This window comes from Schistocerca piceifrons, chromosome X (genome assembly GCF_021461385.2).
Source record: "Schistocerca piceifrons isolate TAMUIC-IGC-003096 chromosome X, iqSchPice1.1, whole genome shotgun sequence".
NCBI lineage: Eukaryota > Metazoa > Arthropoda > Insecta > Orthoptera > Acrididae > Schistocerca > Schistocerca piceifrons.
Window position 1 is genome coordinate 403,545,930 of NC_060149.1, and position 16,014 is coordinate 403,561,943.

At 42.1% G+C, this 16,014-nt stretch overlaps 1 non-coding gene across 1 annotated transcript; it reads left to right on the forward strand.

The window, feature by feature from the left end:
- Window positions 1–4,321: 4,321 nt before the first annotated feature.
- Window positions 4,322–4,394, forward strand: Trnat-agu. The gene has a single exon. It is a non-coding gene; the product is annotated as a tRNA-Thr (tRNA).
- The last annotated feature ends 11,620 nt before the right edge of the window (window positions 4,395–16,014 follow it).

A 16,014-nucleotide genomic window follows, 5' to 3' on the forward strand; every position in this document is an offset into this window, starting at 1 on the left:
TGACATCCAGTTATCGGCACAGCGCCCGTCGACATTCTCAGTTCATTCAGTCTGTGGGAATACGACAGGTAAGTCATTTATAGAATTTAAAAGGTGTTAGATATGTATTTAAGTAGCTACACTAACAAGCCTATCAGGGTTTAAAATTTCATTAGTACTCTTTAGAAACGCAAGGCACACAATCCTTTATTGTGCGTCCGTTCCTTCATATTTAACCTTGTACTGTATCTTACTTTGTATTAAAGGTTTTTTTGTAGACGAATTCATGAGTCACAGATAAAGAAAAATCCAATTTATTTATTTTCAAAACATTTTTTATTAACTGCCTGCATTTGATTTTTTTTGGCCGGCCGCTGTGAACGAGCGGTTCTAGGCGCTTCAGTCCGGAGCCGCGCGACCGCTACGGTCGCAGGTTCGAATCCTGCCTCGGGCATGGATGTGTGTGATGTCCTTAGGTTAGTTAGGTTTAAGTAGTTCTAAGTCTAGGGGACTGATGATCTCAGATGTTAAGTCCCATAGTGCTTGGAGCCATTTGAACCTTTTTCTTTTTTTTACTCTTTTAGCTACACTGTTGTCTTGAGTTCATCTCGTCACCACTCGTCATTACAATCAACTGCTTCTATCTTCTATCAATATGGTGTTCCCAGGCCCCTCGTGCCGATGATTCTACCTTCCTCAAAGTCCGAAAGATGACGATAAGCTGCACACGCCCATCTTCTGAGTGTGGTGTGTTACGAGTTCCATTAACGTTAGATGCACGCTGTGGCCACCATAAACTTACGCCATTCTTCACCTGTAGGAATGGATTTTTATTTACTGAATAGTTTGACACTAAGCCTCCATAAGGATGAGGTGTGATGCCACAGAAGAATGCCGAGGATTAGATGGGTAAATAAGATAACTAATGATGAGGTACTGAATATAAATTTGTAGCACCACCTGAGTAGAAGAAGGGATCGGTTGGTAGCACACTTTCTGAGGCATAAAGGGATCGCCAATTTAGTACTGGGGGGAAGTGTGGCGGTAAAAACCGTAGGGGGAGACCAAGAGTTGATGCAGTAAGCAGATTCAGAAGGATGTAGGTTGCAGTAGTTACTCGGAGATAAAGAGGCTTGCACAGGACAGAGTTGCATGGAGAACTGCATCAAACCAGTTTTCGGACTGAAGACCACAACAACAACAAAGATGAAATTTTAATTCACATATCCCACAGGTATGGAAGTACTCTACTATCAGCTTGAGAGCATTCAGTGAAGGTGTTCATGATGTAACATTTTTCACAACTGTCAGTGTATCGGTGGATTAAAATTAAGAACAATTTAATTAGGAGAGATCGTATAGAAAATGCTGTAGTGAAGGCGAGCCAAATTTCTCCTCTCATCTAGAACTTTCCTGCCCAATATAGGATCTTCACAGCACAGCATTGACAAAAGACACTGAAAAAGTTCAAAGAAAGGCGGCTAATTTTGTGTTATCAAGAAATATGGGAGTGAGTATTATGCATATGATAAGTGAGTTGAGATGGCTGTCATTAACACAAACTGTCGCATGTGACCCATCTTTCTGCCATAGAACCAGCACCCAGCATTATGCTACTACCAGTAATGATGTAACTTCCCGGATCCTCCCGAAATCCTCTGAAGATGAACCTGAAAGGGTTCGAAAACCGGTTCATGTAATAAAGCACTATTATTGAAAAAAGTGACTGGTTTCAGTTGTGTATAACTTATTTACATTAATATACAGTCACGGTTCTAAAATATCCGTAATGGATAAGCATAACAAAATTTCTATTTGCTTTCACAGTATGTTGTAGATGTAGATTGCAGGCAATGGTAAATAAAATACATACACCCTCTATATGGCAAACAGTAGTGGCCTGTAATACTTCCTGCGGTGAATTAAACATCTTCTCCTTCTCCCTTATCACGAACTGGTGCTTAATGTGCAGTGCAGACCTTCAACTTAGAGATTTGTTTACAGCTATTCAGCGACTTTGTTTCCCTGTGCCATCCTCAGTGAACAATATGATGTGCTCCTCAGACTGTCTGATACATAACTCGCACACATCTTAAATGTGAAAGGTGGTGCCACTGTTCTCTGGGCCACACCCGACCTTACCATTGTTTCTGACAAACTGTATCGGTACGAGATAGTGTTAGAAGCGGACGGTAAATGTTGAATCTCATCGCTACATCAGAGGGGAAACGAGATCTGTAAAACATAGTCCCGGAACTCAAACTGTTAAAGGAACAAAGAGTCGTTGTGGGAGTGCTCTGGGGTGAAGGACCGTTAGTCTCGATTATCGATCTTTACGCTCCTGTGGTTCGATTGTCTGCTGGCGCATGTGGAACACGCTTCTCCGTGGCCGGTTGTTATGACCTCTCAATACTTTCCAACTATCAACCTTCTACTTTGATGATGTGTGTCAAAAATGCAAGTAGTATTTCTCACTACGTGCGTTTTATTACTAGTTAAAACGTGACGCTATGGATTTCGAGCCTCAGATCATGTTAGGGGACTATTTTGGAAATACATTACATTATTATGCTAAGCATAACCGAACTTAAGCGACGTCAGCGACGTGCCATTTTGTGGCCTTTTCTGACGTCCTCTTCCCGATTTTCATGGCACGTCTGACCACTAATCAATGAAAAATGGAGGAATTCTCTGTATTGTAAAATTTCTAGGCGGTGGCGGAGTGTTTCTGCTGTCTTTTCTTCCTCCTTCTCAATCAATTGTTCTTGCTGCGTCGTAGTGTTCACGTTCTAAATAAGAAATTTTACAAACTTATGTAGGCAGTAGACAGTAATTCCTTCTCCTTCATTTGTTACTTAACAATCATTCAAGGAATATCAGGGGCGAAACATAAACAACATGCTACGCAATGCACCATTGCCAATGACACGAAATTCATATTGAGACTGGTATAATAATGTACATATACCGTACATATAATAATGTACATCTTCTCAGTGGCCGCTTACTGAACGAAGCCCGGACAGCGGTCATCCATAATCAGTTTCGATCGTCTAGCCTTCGGTTTGTCAACAACAGAGTCGGTTTCGCGGAATTTCGAGGGAAGTTTCAGCACTGCACAGCTAGTCTGTACGGGTAGCGCTAGTTGAAATGTTTTACGGTAACATGGGGGCTCCTCACCTCCAGTTATCAGGATGATCTCGATGCGTTCTGCTTGTGTTAGCACCATCAGCTTTCACGTCACCGGTAGGGAGATAAGGAAGAAAATATCAATCGTAGCTCGTGAATATATACGCGGTCCAGTCACATTATTATGACGACCTGCCAAAACCTAAATAACCACCTTTTGCAGCGCAGAGGTGAGGGAAGAGAGTCGGTGAGGTTCTGGAGCCGGCAGCTGTGGCCGAGCGGTTCTAAGCGCTTCAGTCCTGAACCGCGCTGCTGCTGCGGTCGCAGGTTCGAATCCTGCTTCGGGCATGGATGTGTGTGATGTCCTTAGGTTAGTTAGGTTTAAGTAGTTCTACGTTCTAGGGGACCAATGACCACAGATGTCAAGTCCCATAGTGCTCAGAGCCATTTGAACCATTCGTCAGTCACCATATTGGTAACATAGTCCCAAAGGCTTTCCCTCCTTTCCCGTCTCATTCTTCTTGACTTCAAATTTCTGGGTTCCACTAGTTTTTTGTAGCTCAGGGAATAAACCAACCTTGCTATAATTAAGACACAAAGGAACTACAGATATTGGCTGCGAGTGAGCACTGATTTAAATAAGTGGGGACAGTGGAAAATTTCTGCCGGACTGGGTTTCAAACCCGGATTTCCTGTTTACTAGGCAGATGCGCTGACCACCGGCCCATCCGCACACGTTGGTCATCACAACTGCATGGGCGACCCTAGCACACCTCCTGTCAGACCCAAATTCTCAACTTATCCACACGCTGCTTATCGTATTGCCCCTTGCCCTTTATTCTCATTACTCACGGCACTTTGCCAATTCCCGTAAAAGTTCTAGCCTGGAGTGCGTCTGCACTGAAGAGATCATTGGCCGTCCTCGCCTTAATTATATACATGTGGTGTCTGATTTTTAGAACATACGTAACTAAGGCGAAGACGGACTTGTCCGAAAGAGCAGACACCACACAGATATAATTAAGACGAGGACGGCCAATGATCTCTTCAGTGCCGATGCACACCAGGCTCGAAACCTTTGGAAATCAGCGAAATGCCGCGAGCGTCAGAATAATGGGCAAGGGGCGCTTCGTTAGTAGTGTGTGGATAAGCTGAGAATCTGGGTCTCACGGGACTTGTGGTAGGATAGTCCATGCAGTTGCAATGACCTCTGGTTTGGATGGCGCAGTGGTCAGCGCATCTGCCTAGTAAACAGGACACCCGGGTTCGAATCCCGGTCCAGTACAAATTATTAACTGTCCCCATTGATTTAAATCAGTGCCCACTTGCAGCAAATGTCTATAATTCCTTTGTATCTTAATTCATAGTGACTGCTGGATAAAAACGATAACTGTCCTTTCGGACACATCCGCAACGACAGACACCACATAGGCTTAGAGAGATACAGGTCATTTTTTTTTGTAATTCTGAACTAGAGTTAGTACAGAATATTCTGTAACATTCTAATATGCCCTATACTAATTAATAAGCGTTTTTCGGAAGTTCGAGACTTCATTGTGAAAAACTTTCAAAAAATTCTCGATCCAAAGTATTGACCGTTGCTGGCCACTGCTTCCTCCCTCTTTTAGGCAGCATACGAATCTCGCAGCGGAAGACCTGATCGTCTTTTGAGGAGATCCGTGAATCGGTCCAATTCTACACTTGTTCATATGACTGGCAGTGCTGGTGAGCCAGGACGTGTGATTGTAGTCAGAGGGAATAATGTTTGGAAAATACGGCGGCTGCTATAGGGCTCCCATTTAGTCAAGTCTATCGCTAAACTGTGGACGTCTGTCTTTCAAACGCATCAGTTGCTTTCTATAATGATCTCCTGCGATTCTTTCTGCCTGTTTCACAGCTCCGAAAACCTTCTGTCTTCCACTACAGTGCGTGCCCGCCTTCGACGTAAAAATCACCGTTCTTAAAACGTTGAAACCGTTCTCCTCGTGTTCTTCCACAAATAGGTGCATTACCATACGTCTTACCCAGCATTTTACGAGCCTCAGTCATCGATTTCTTCATGTTCAAGTAGAAAATTAAAAGTTTCCAAATGACGAGATATGGTCTCGTAAGTTGACATATTCAATGGGCAATAACGTTATGATGCAATCACAGATCGAATAATATTTCAGTGATATTATGTCTACAAATGCCTAAGCTTATTACACTACTGGCCATTAAAATTGATACCTCAAGAAGAAATGCAGATGATAAACGGGTATTCATTGGACAAATATATTATACTAGAATTGACATGTGATTACATTTTCACGCAATTTGGGTGCATAGATACTGAGAAATCAGTACCCAGAACGACCACCTATGGCATAATATCGGCCTTGATACGCCTGGGTATTGAGTCAAACAGAGCTTGGATGGCGTGTATAGGTACAGCTGCCCATGCAGCTTCAACACGGTACCACAGCTCAACAAGAGTAGTGACTGGCGTATTGTAACGAGCCAGTTGCTCGGCCACCATTGACCAGTCGTTTTCAATTGGTGAGAGATCTGGAGACCGTGCTGGCAAGGGCAGCAGTCGAAAATTTTCTGTATCCAGAAAGGCCCGTACAGGACCTTCAACATGCGGTCGTGCATTACCCTGCTGAAATGTAGGGTTTCGCAGGGATCGAATGAAGGGTAGAGCCACGGGTCGTAACACATCTGAAATATAACGTCCACTGTTCAAAGTGCCGTCAATACGAACAAGAGGTGACTGAGACGTGTAACCAATGGCACCCCATACCATGACAATGTTGACTGGAATACTCTCTTTCAAATTCTGAAGGTGGCAGGGGTAAAATACAGGGATCGAAAGGCTATTTACAGTTTGTACCGAAACCAGATGGCAGTTATAGGAGTCGAGGGACATGAAAGGGAAGCAGTGGTTGGGAAGGGAGTGAGACAGGCTTGTAGCCTATCCCCGATGTTATTCAATCTGTACATTGAGCAAGCAGTGAAGGAAACAAAAGAAAAATTCGGGGTAGGTATTAAAATCCATGGAGAAGAAATAAAAACTTTGAGGTTCGCCGATGACATTGTATTTCTGTCAGAGACAGCAAAGGACTTGGAAGAGCAGTTGAACGAAATGGACAGTGTCATGAAAGGAGGGTATGAAATGAACATCAACAAAAGCAAAACGTGGATAATGGAATGTAGTCGAATTAAGTCGGGTGATGCTGAGGGAATTAGATTAGGAAATGAGACACTTAAAGTAGTAAAGGAGTTTTGCTATTTGGGGAGCAAAATTACTGATGATGGTCGAAGTAGAGAGGATATAAAATGTAGGCTGGCAATGGCAAGGAAAGCGTTTCTGATGAAGAGAAATTTGTTAACATCGAGTATAGATTTAAGTGTCAGGAACTCGTTTCTAAAAGTATTTGTATGGAGCGTAGCCATGTATGGAAGTGAAACATGGATGATAACTAGTTTGGACAAGAAGAGAATAGAAGCTTTCGAAATGTGGTGCTACAGAAGAATGTTGAAGATTAGATGGGTAGATCATATAACTAATAAGGAGATATTGAATAGAATTGGGGAGAAGAGAAGTTTGTGGCACAACTTGACTAGAAGAAGGGATCGGTTGGTAGGACATGTTCTGAGACATCAAGGGATCACCAATTTATTAGTATTGGAGGGGAGCGTGGAGGGTAAAAATCGTTGAGGGAGGCCAAGAGATGAATACACTAAACAGATTCAGAAAGATGTAGGTTGCAGTAGGTACTGGGAGATGAAGAAGCTTGCACAGGATAGAATATCATGGAGAGCTGCATCAAACCTCTCTCAGGACTGAAGACCACAACAACTAGAACCATCACGCCGGGTGATACCCCAGTATGGCGATGACGAATACACGCTTCCAAGGTGCGTTCATCGCGATGTCGCCAAACACGGATGTGACCATCACGATACTGTAAACAGAACCTGGATTCATCCGAAAAAATGACGTTTTGCCATTCGTGCACCCAGGTTCGTCGTTCAGTACACCATCGCAGGCGCTCCTGTCTGTGATGCAGAGTCAAGGGTAACCGCAGCTATTGTCTCCGAGCTGATAGTCCATGCTGTTGCAAACGTCGTCGAACTGTTCGTGCAGATGGTTGTTGTCTTGCAAACGTCCCCATCTATTGACTCAGGGATCGAGACGTGGCTGCACGATCCGTTACAGCCGTGCGGATAAGATGCCTGTCATCTCAACTGCTAGTGATACGAGGCTGTTGGGATTCAGCACGGCGTTCCGTATTACCCTCCTGAACCCACCGATTCCATATTCTGCTAACAGTTATTGGATCTCGACCAACGCGAGCAGCAATGTCGCGATACGATAAACCGCAATCGCGGTAGGCTACAATCCGACCTTTACCAAAGTCGGAAACGTGATGGTACGCATTTCTCCTCCTTACACGAGGCATCACAACAACGTTTCACCAGGCAACGCCGGTCAACTGCTGTTTGTGTATGAGAAATCGGTTGGAAACTTTCCTCATGTCAGCACGTTGTAGGTGTTGCCACCGGCGCCAACCTTGTGTGAATGCTCTGAAAAGCTAATCATTTGCATATCACAGCATCTTCTTCCTGTCGGTTAAATTTCGCGTCTGTAGCACATCATCTTCGTGGTGTAGCAATTTTAATGGCCAGTAGTGTACATGACACGCCCTACCACTTGCACCACCACTTACCTCTACTGCTATCTATTGCAAAACGGTGGACTCAAAGTCGTAGAGCTAATATTTCATCACAACAATACAGCTATACTTGTTTTTCGATGTACACTGGGCCTACATTCTGAAACGGAGCTACACTTTCACATTTACAAGAAAGAATGCAAGAGGAAGAAGAGAGCGAAGAAAATGGTGGGATATGATTACGAAGATGATGCAATTTAAAACTGAACCGCCACGGAACACCAAAGCCTGCGCTACCACCTAAAGCAAGTAAGTTCCGTGCCGTGAATCTACCTGAGACGAAGAAAAAAAACTGGAAACTAAAGATTATGAAAATAGTACAAGCTAAAATGTTTATCAAGACCTGTCTTACTTTTAATGTAATCACTAACTACATAACGATGAACAGTAAGAGCCAGAATAAAAGTGCACAGGTTGTCAACAAGAAGCGTGAAATAGTATGGTTAAAAACGGAAATCAGATCCCTCCACAAGGAAAAAAGACATACTAAACAGGCAAATATATAAACTGTGTCCTGAACTCAGTAATCACGAGTATCCTACAGATTCATGCATGTCTTCAATAACATTAACAGATTGATAAGCAAGGAACAGCTAATTAGCAGCATTAGACATAAAGAGCAAATTTAGTCACTACTTCAATATTATCACATTATCCTACTGACACCCCCACTCCGCAGAATTTGAATTTAATGATCACTCCAACAGCATTTTGCTTTTGAAGCTGAACTTGGTGCAATAAATAAAGGTCTCAGACATAACACGGTACCAAACCTAAATGAAAAAAAAGAATTAGTTGTCAGCACAAAAATTGCCAATAAGCCCAAGTCAACAAAATACTGTAAATTCAAAAGCGAAACAAATTACTGCAAGAAATCTACAATCAATATACAGTTCTGGGAAAATGGATTTAAAAATCCTCGCAAGCATTAATGAAAAATTTGCAGATAACAAAGCCCTTGCTAGTAAGGCAGGTAAAACTAACGCTGCTGTAATTGTGTATGAAGAAGATTACATCAACAAAACCTTATACTTCTTTCTTCAAAAAAACATAGAAGAACTCAAGACTGACCCCACACCTAAATATCAAGCTCAGCTTTGGAAATTAATTAAAAATTTTAACTACCTTTCATCACATGCTGATGTTCACAGCTTAGTCATGAATCATGCACCTCCTTAACTAAGATCTCAGCCAAAGATTCATAAATCTCAGTGTTCACCTATTGTTAACTCAAGGAACAGTCCTACACATTACATCTCTAAAAAGCTTAAAGATTTTCTTAGCAACTTTTACACATTTGAAGTCAAATTCTCTATCAGAAAACCCCAACAATTTATTAATGATATAAGTGATGTGTGCATACCAGACAGTGCCAGATTTACATCCCTGGACATTGTAAACCTGCACACAAATACACCTGTCCATGAAATTACTGAAATAATTAAGTGCATTGTAATAAAAAACAAATATCATTGCTAGGCAGAGATATATGAACTCATAGAGACGTTGCAGTTAATTCTAGCACATAGCTATTTATCCTTCAACAAGAAAACCTATATGCAGCCAGATGGCCTAGCAATGAGAATCAGTCTTGTAGTCGTTTTTGCCGATACTTAGATTAACCATTTGGAAAATAAAATTTTCGGGGCAAATACCCATTTAAAAGATAAAATAATTTATTACAAAAGGTATGTTGATGACAAAATCATCTTGTTCAACGATACAGTAGATAAAATAGAATCATTTGCAAATGCCATGAGTAACATGCACCCCGATATCAAATTCACTGTTAAGCATCAGGCAGAAGCGAGTATCAATTTTCTCAATTGAATCAAAAGCATGACTTTGAAATTCATAGAAAACCAACCACTTCAGATATAATTGCAAATAATTATTCATGTCACCTTACACAACACAAAATGGCTTATTTCAGATCCGTGTTAAATTGTATAAATAAAATTCCCTTCAGTTCATCTGCGAAGGAGCAAGAAATCAATATTATTAAACCTATAGCCACAAATACTGTAAATGACTGCCTGTGTAATAAAATTAAAGATAGTGAATCACCAGCAGTAAATTCACAACCAGCAGCAGAAAAGGAACTATATTTCCATGCATTCCCTTCCTAGGCACAGTCTCATACCAAACCGCAAATTTTTCTGAAGGACAGGAGTTCAAATAACCTTCCACACCAATAACACTGTGCAACAAAAGGATTACCCATGTCACCAAAACCACCAGTCTAGGCCTATAAGCTTTTTTTAAATTTACAAGATTGTTTGTGACAGTTGCCCAAAGTTGGACAGACAGGCAGAAGCTTCAGTATAAGATATTTTGAACATATGGATGTCTTTAGACTAAAAAAATTAAATAAATCTCCAACAGCCACTCACATGAATCAGTATGGACACATTGTATCTAACATTAATGAAAACTTACAGATATTAGATACCACTAACAAAGTCATGAAAATGGACCTCTTAGAGAAACTAGAAATTGATATTCACACTCTCAGCTCACTCCAGTACATTCTAAATGAGCAGCTGGAGCTAGCCAGTAAACATTTTCTAAATAATTTCCTTGAGATGTTCACATAAATAAAACATAATTTGCGCCCTTAAGATTCACACCACTGAAGTTCAAGATACCAGTATATAACTGTTCAAATACAAACTACCATGATGAACAAACGTATTTCTCTCTTCCCGCCCTCCAACTTTTTAATTTTGTATTCCTGCAACTAACTTGTAAACTGCAACGATATATATATATATATATATATATATATATATATATATATATATATATATATGTTTGAAGCCAACGGACTTCATATCATAAAGCAGATATATATATATATATATATATATATATATATATATATATATATATATATACTCGGAAAAAAGAACACATTGACACCGGTGTGTCAGACCCACCATACTTGCTCCGGACACTGCGAGAGGGCTGTACAAGCAATGATCACACGCACGGCACAGCGGACACACCAGGAACCGCGGTGTTGGCCGTCGATTGCCGCTAGCTGCGCAGCATTTGTGCACCGCCGCCGTCAGTGTCAGCCAGTTTGCCGTGGCATACGGAGCTCCATCGCAGTCTTTAACACTGGTAGCATGCCGCGACAGCGTGGACGTGAACCGTATGTGCAGTTGACGGACTTTGAGCGAGGGCATATAGTGGGCATGCGGGAGGCCGGGTGGGCGTACCGCCGAATTGCTCAACACGTGGGGCGTGAGGTCTCCACAGTACATCGATGTTGTCGCCAGTGGTCGGCGGAAGGTGCACGTGCCCGTCGACCTGGGACCGGACCGCAGCGACGCACGGATGCACGCCAAGACCGTAGGATCCTACGCAGTGCCGTAGGGGACCGCACCGCCACTTCCCAGAAAATTAGGGACACTGTTGCTTCTGGGGTATCGGCGAGGACCATTCGCAACCGTCTCCATGAAGCTGGGCTACGGTCCCGCACACCGTTAGGCCGTCTTCCGCTCACGCCCCAACATCGTGCAGCCCGCCTCCAGTGGTGTCGCGACAGGCGTGAATGGAGGGACGAATGGAGACGTGTCGTCTTCAGCGATGAGAGTCGCTTCTGCCTTGGTGCCAATGATGGTCGTATGCGTGTTTGGCGCCATGCAGGTGAGCGCCACAATCAGGACTGCATACGACCGAGGCACACAGGGCCAACACCCGGCATCTTGGTGTGGGGAGCGATCTCCTACACTGGCCGTACACCACTGGTGATCGTCGAGGGGACACTGAATAGTGCACGGTACATCCAAACCGTCATCGAACCCATCGTTCTACCATTCCTAGACCGGCAAGGGAACTTGCTGTTCCAACAGGACAATGCACGTCCGCATGTATCCCGTGCCACCCAACGTGCTCTAGAAGGTGTAAGTCAACTACCCTGGCCAGCAAGATCTCCGGATCTGTCCCCCATTGAGCATGTTTGGGACTGGATGAAGCGTCGTCTCACGCGGTCTGCACGTCCAGCACGAACGCTGGTCCAACTGAGGCACCAGGTGGAAATGGCATGGCAAGCCGTTCCACAGGACTACATCCAGCATCTCTACGATCGTCTCCATGGGAGAATAGCAGCCTGCATTGCTGCGAAAGGTGGATATACACTGTACTAGTGCCGACATTGTGCATGCTCTGTTGCCTGTGTCTATGTGCCTGTGGTTCTGTCAGTGTGATCATGTGATGTATCTGACCCCACGAATGTGTCAATAAAGTTTCCCCTTCCTGGGACAATGAATTCACGGTGTTCTTATTTCAATTTCCAGGAGTGTATATATATATATATATATATATATATATATATATATATATATATATATATATATATATATCTGCTTCATGATATGAAGTCCGTTGGCTTCAAAGCAGATATATATGTATCTACTTCATGATATGAAGTCCGTTGGCTTCAAAGTATTTCGTCAATAATTTACAATGACAGTAAAAAACACCAAAAACAATGTGTCTAGAGGGCAAACATTTTACTGTTATTAATGTGTTACATTTTGCACATCCCACACATCATCTTTGCTCTGTTTGTTTCCTTGGTCAATATTTAATGAATGATCTCTTTGTATTGTTAATTCATGATAATCTCTGCAATGAAAACACTAAGATCGTATGTGGAACACATCTGTGATGCTCAACACTCATTTTAAGAATATTATGACGTGTGCCACAGTAATTTATTTACAGTATGTGTGCTGTGTGGAATTCAACAACATATGCAGCAAGCTAGAAAACCCCACGGACCACAACAAAACAATTTGTCATCTACTGGGACTTATGTAAGTGAACGAAACTGTTTTGTATCATATATAAAAAACTGCAAGCATTTTAGCGTGTTTTTATTAATGAAACAACTTATAAATTGACACTAAATACTCAAATGTACTGGTGCAGTGTGGAGCAGACGTCAAGCTGTTGGTCACAACATCTGTGTAACGAGAAACTTTAGCCATCTGAAGATGGACATGGTAGCCCAAAACCGATTATGACACTAAAATAAAAAAAGGCATTTAAAATGTATTTGTGGCTGGTTGTGTCATTCACCAACAAACACATAAAAGTCGTTCAATATGTGAGCTACCTGGATGTAAGGGTTTCACAATTGTACAGTACACTAAATGTACAGGATACATGTCAACATAATTTCGTACACGCACACACCATTAGCGGTTAGTTGGAATTCTCTCTGACGGGTAGGACAGTGTGAGGTAACGGGCGAGTTGTGGCGCCTTGGAAATATTCTAAGTTCGGAGTTGGTGCAGCCGCACGGGCTGCTCGGCCAATCAGGGCCCGGCAGCAAACACGTGGTGCCTAACGTTAGCCGAACGAGAGGGGTGGCCACAGCGCATGGTCCAGCCGCGTGGCTGGGAATTCCGCTGTGACGAGGACGGTGCTTTGTGTCGATGAAGGAGATGTCTATGCCGGGAGTGTCAAAGATGGCGGACTTTGTGAAACCATCATGGCAGACATTTCACAGTTCGTATAGAAATTAATAGTAGTTAGATGAATCACGATACATCAAAAAGAAACATATACATTACTATTATTTGCACGACGATTCTGATGGTGTAATCAGATTTTCAATATCTTTATTAGTTTAAAGTTTAGTATCTGACAGTAAATTACACAAGTAACATCCAGCAACCAATTTCAAAAATATAAACGATTCATCCGATTTTGTCGATCGGTGTGTCTTTAGAAAGCTATTAGTGTAAACCTAAATTTGTATGAATTACAGTCATGTAACTTGAATGGTACATGAGTTATTCGAGGTCAAAGTGGCCGATTACTATAGATCGCAAAAAATGGTTCAAATGGCTCTGAGCACTATGGGACTCAACTGCTGTGGTCATAAGTCCCCTAGAACTTAGAACTACTTAAACCTAACTAACCTAAGGACAGCACACAACACCCAGCCATCACGAGGCAGAGAAAATCTCTGACCCCGCCGGGAATCGAACCCGGGAACCCGGGCGTGGGAAGCAAGAACGCTACCGCACGACCACGAGATGCGGGCTATAGATCGCATCAGGCCATAAGTACTCCACAGTTACAAGAAAAAACGGTAGCAGCATGCTTATAAATGTATTTATTCATCTATGTCTCTGTTTATTTCCGATACATACTAGTCATGAAGAAATTGGTTAAATATTTACTGTGTTTTAGAAAGCACAGAGACATTAGGCTACTGGCCTACCTTTTGTTCTATTCCTTTGATATATGTTTATTTAATTTGTTTATGCATCTAATAATGTGTGTTAGAGCGTGTTTATGGTCCAGCCGTAGGAATATTTACTTAATTTCAAGTTATTTGAATGTAAATCCAGTATTTGGTATGTGTTTCATTATGTTTGTGTGGGTGCGTTGGCATGAAGACATTGCGCGAACGCTCTAGCCAATCACAGCGCTCGTGAATGGGGAGACTGGACGGAAGCGTGTTGGGGTGAGGGGTGCTGGTAGGACGGGAGACGACACGGAAAGTGCTGGACGCGACGGCGCGACGGACGTGGAGTCGCGGCAGAGACTTGGAGAGTGTGGAGCGGTTTGCGCGTGGTCGCGGCAGATAGAAATATTTCGTAGTGCTGACCTGTGCACTTGTGAGATTTCCGTGGCCTCTACGGTGAAGACGTAGTGTGCGTTTAGAAGTGAATATCTCGCGAGCTATGTTGTTGTTCATAACTAATTACGTGCTGTAGGAATCTATTGTTTCCCTGTTATTCAACTTATATTTCATTTAATAGCTGGACCATCGACATCAATAAGTGTTTTGCAGAAATATATCGCATTCTTAAAAGTACTTTTACTGTCGTACTCATGATTTAAAGTCGTTAAGATAGTGCCTGCAGATTTTGTTTAATTGCAATCTTTCATTTATAAATTTATATGTTACTTTCATAATTCGCAATTACCGAGTGTTAGAAACCTTCGACCAATCGATTCATGTGTGTGTTCTTATCGTATACTGTAGACTCAGCAATATTTGGCCTGTAATGCGGCAATTACGTATCTCAGCCCCTAGACAACGAAACCAGCCAAAACTTTTAATAATTCAACTCTGAGTCGGAGCGTACGTAGTTGAGGGCCACACCATATCCTTTAACCATTTCATTTTATTTGAAAACCCGCAATTGGGGAACACTGACAGCACAGTGGTACGTTACGGATGTCCTGTGTCCTCATGTGTTATCTCTTATGTGAAAGTGTCGTGATGCTATTTTTCAACAGGATAATGTTTTTCTATACATGGCACACATCTCTACGAACTTCTGTGGGCAGCAAGATGCCCAGATCTGTTCCTGATAGAACATGTGTGGGGAGTGCTCGTATGTCAACTCCATCCAAGCGTCAGTATCCAGGACAGTTGTGGACCATGTTGCCTCAGAAGAGTTTACGTTTTTATGACATCCTTTCCAACCGAATCAGTTCATGTACCCAGGCCAAACGGGGTGCAGTGTCATGCTGATAAGTGGGCTCGTACTGCCAAGTCCTTTGTCAATGTGACTAGATTTTGTAATCACCGAAGTAATATCATATGCCCTCTGAAACCATGAACTTTGTTTCTCCCCATTTCAGTGCTTCACTTTTTTTGTCAGGCAGTTAGTTGCTGTTCCACAGGAAGAAAAGGAATTGTTTTCTGCAATTCCACATAAAATAGCAAAATCGTGAAAAAATTGCTAATTTTATTTTCACATATAATAATAAAATGACCTTTTGTGGTAATTACGTAAATAGGATAAGGTGAGGTAAACCTGACCGCCCTCTATTTGTGAGAAACGGCGAAGCGGAGCGATTTCACGTTAGTCTTACCATATAGAGCATTCGAAACAACGAAAATGTCACCTTGACAGCTTTTCCGCATTTGACATTTAGACACCCAAAAGACAACAAGTGTGTTTTCCATTTTTTCAATTTAATTTTTGTGCAATTTGCATCACAAGATTTACCTTATGAAGTAAAACGATGGTAAAAGAAACAGTAAGTGATTTTTGTAGTGCAGTGTATGTATCTTTTTTTTAAATGTTGTGTAAATTATTTATTTATGTAAATAAAGTGAATTTTTGTTTATTTTTAGGAAAATGGTACGAAATTACAAACGAAAAACGACAAAACGCAATCAAAACGAAATTCGCCCAGCAGTTGC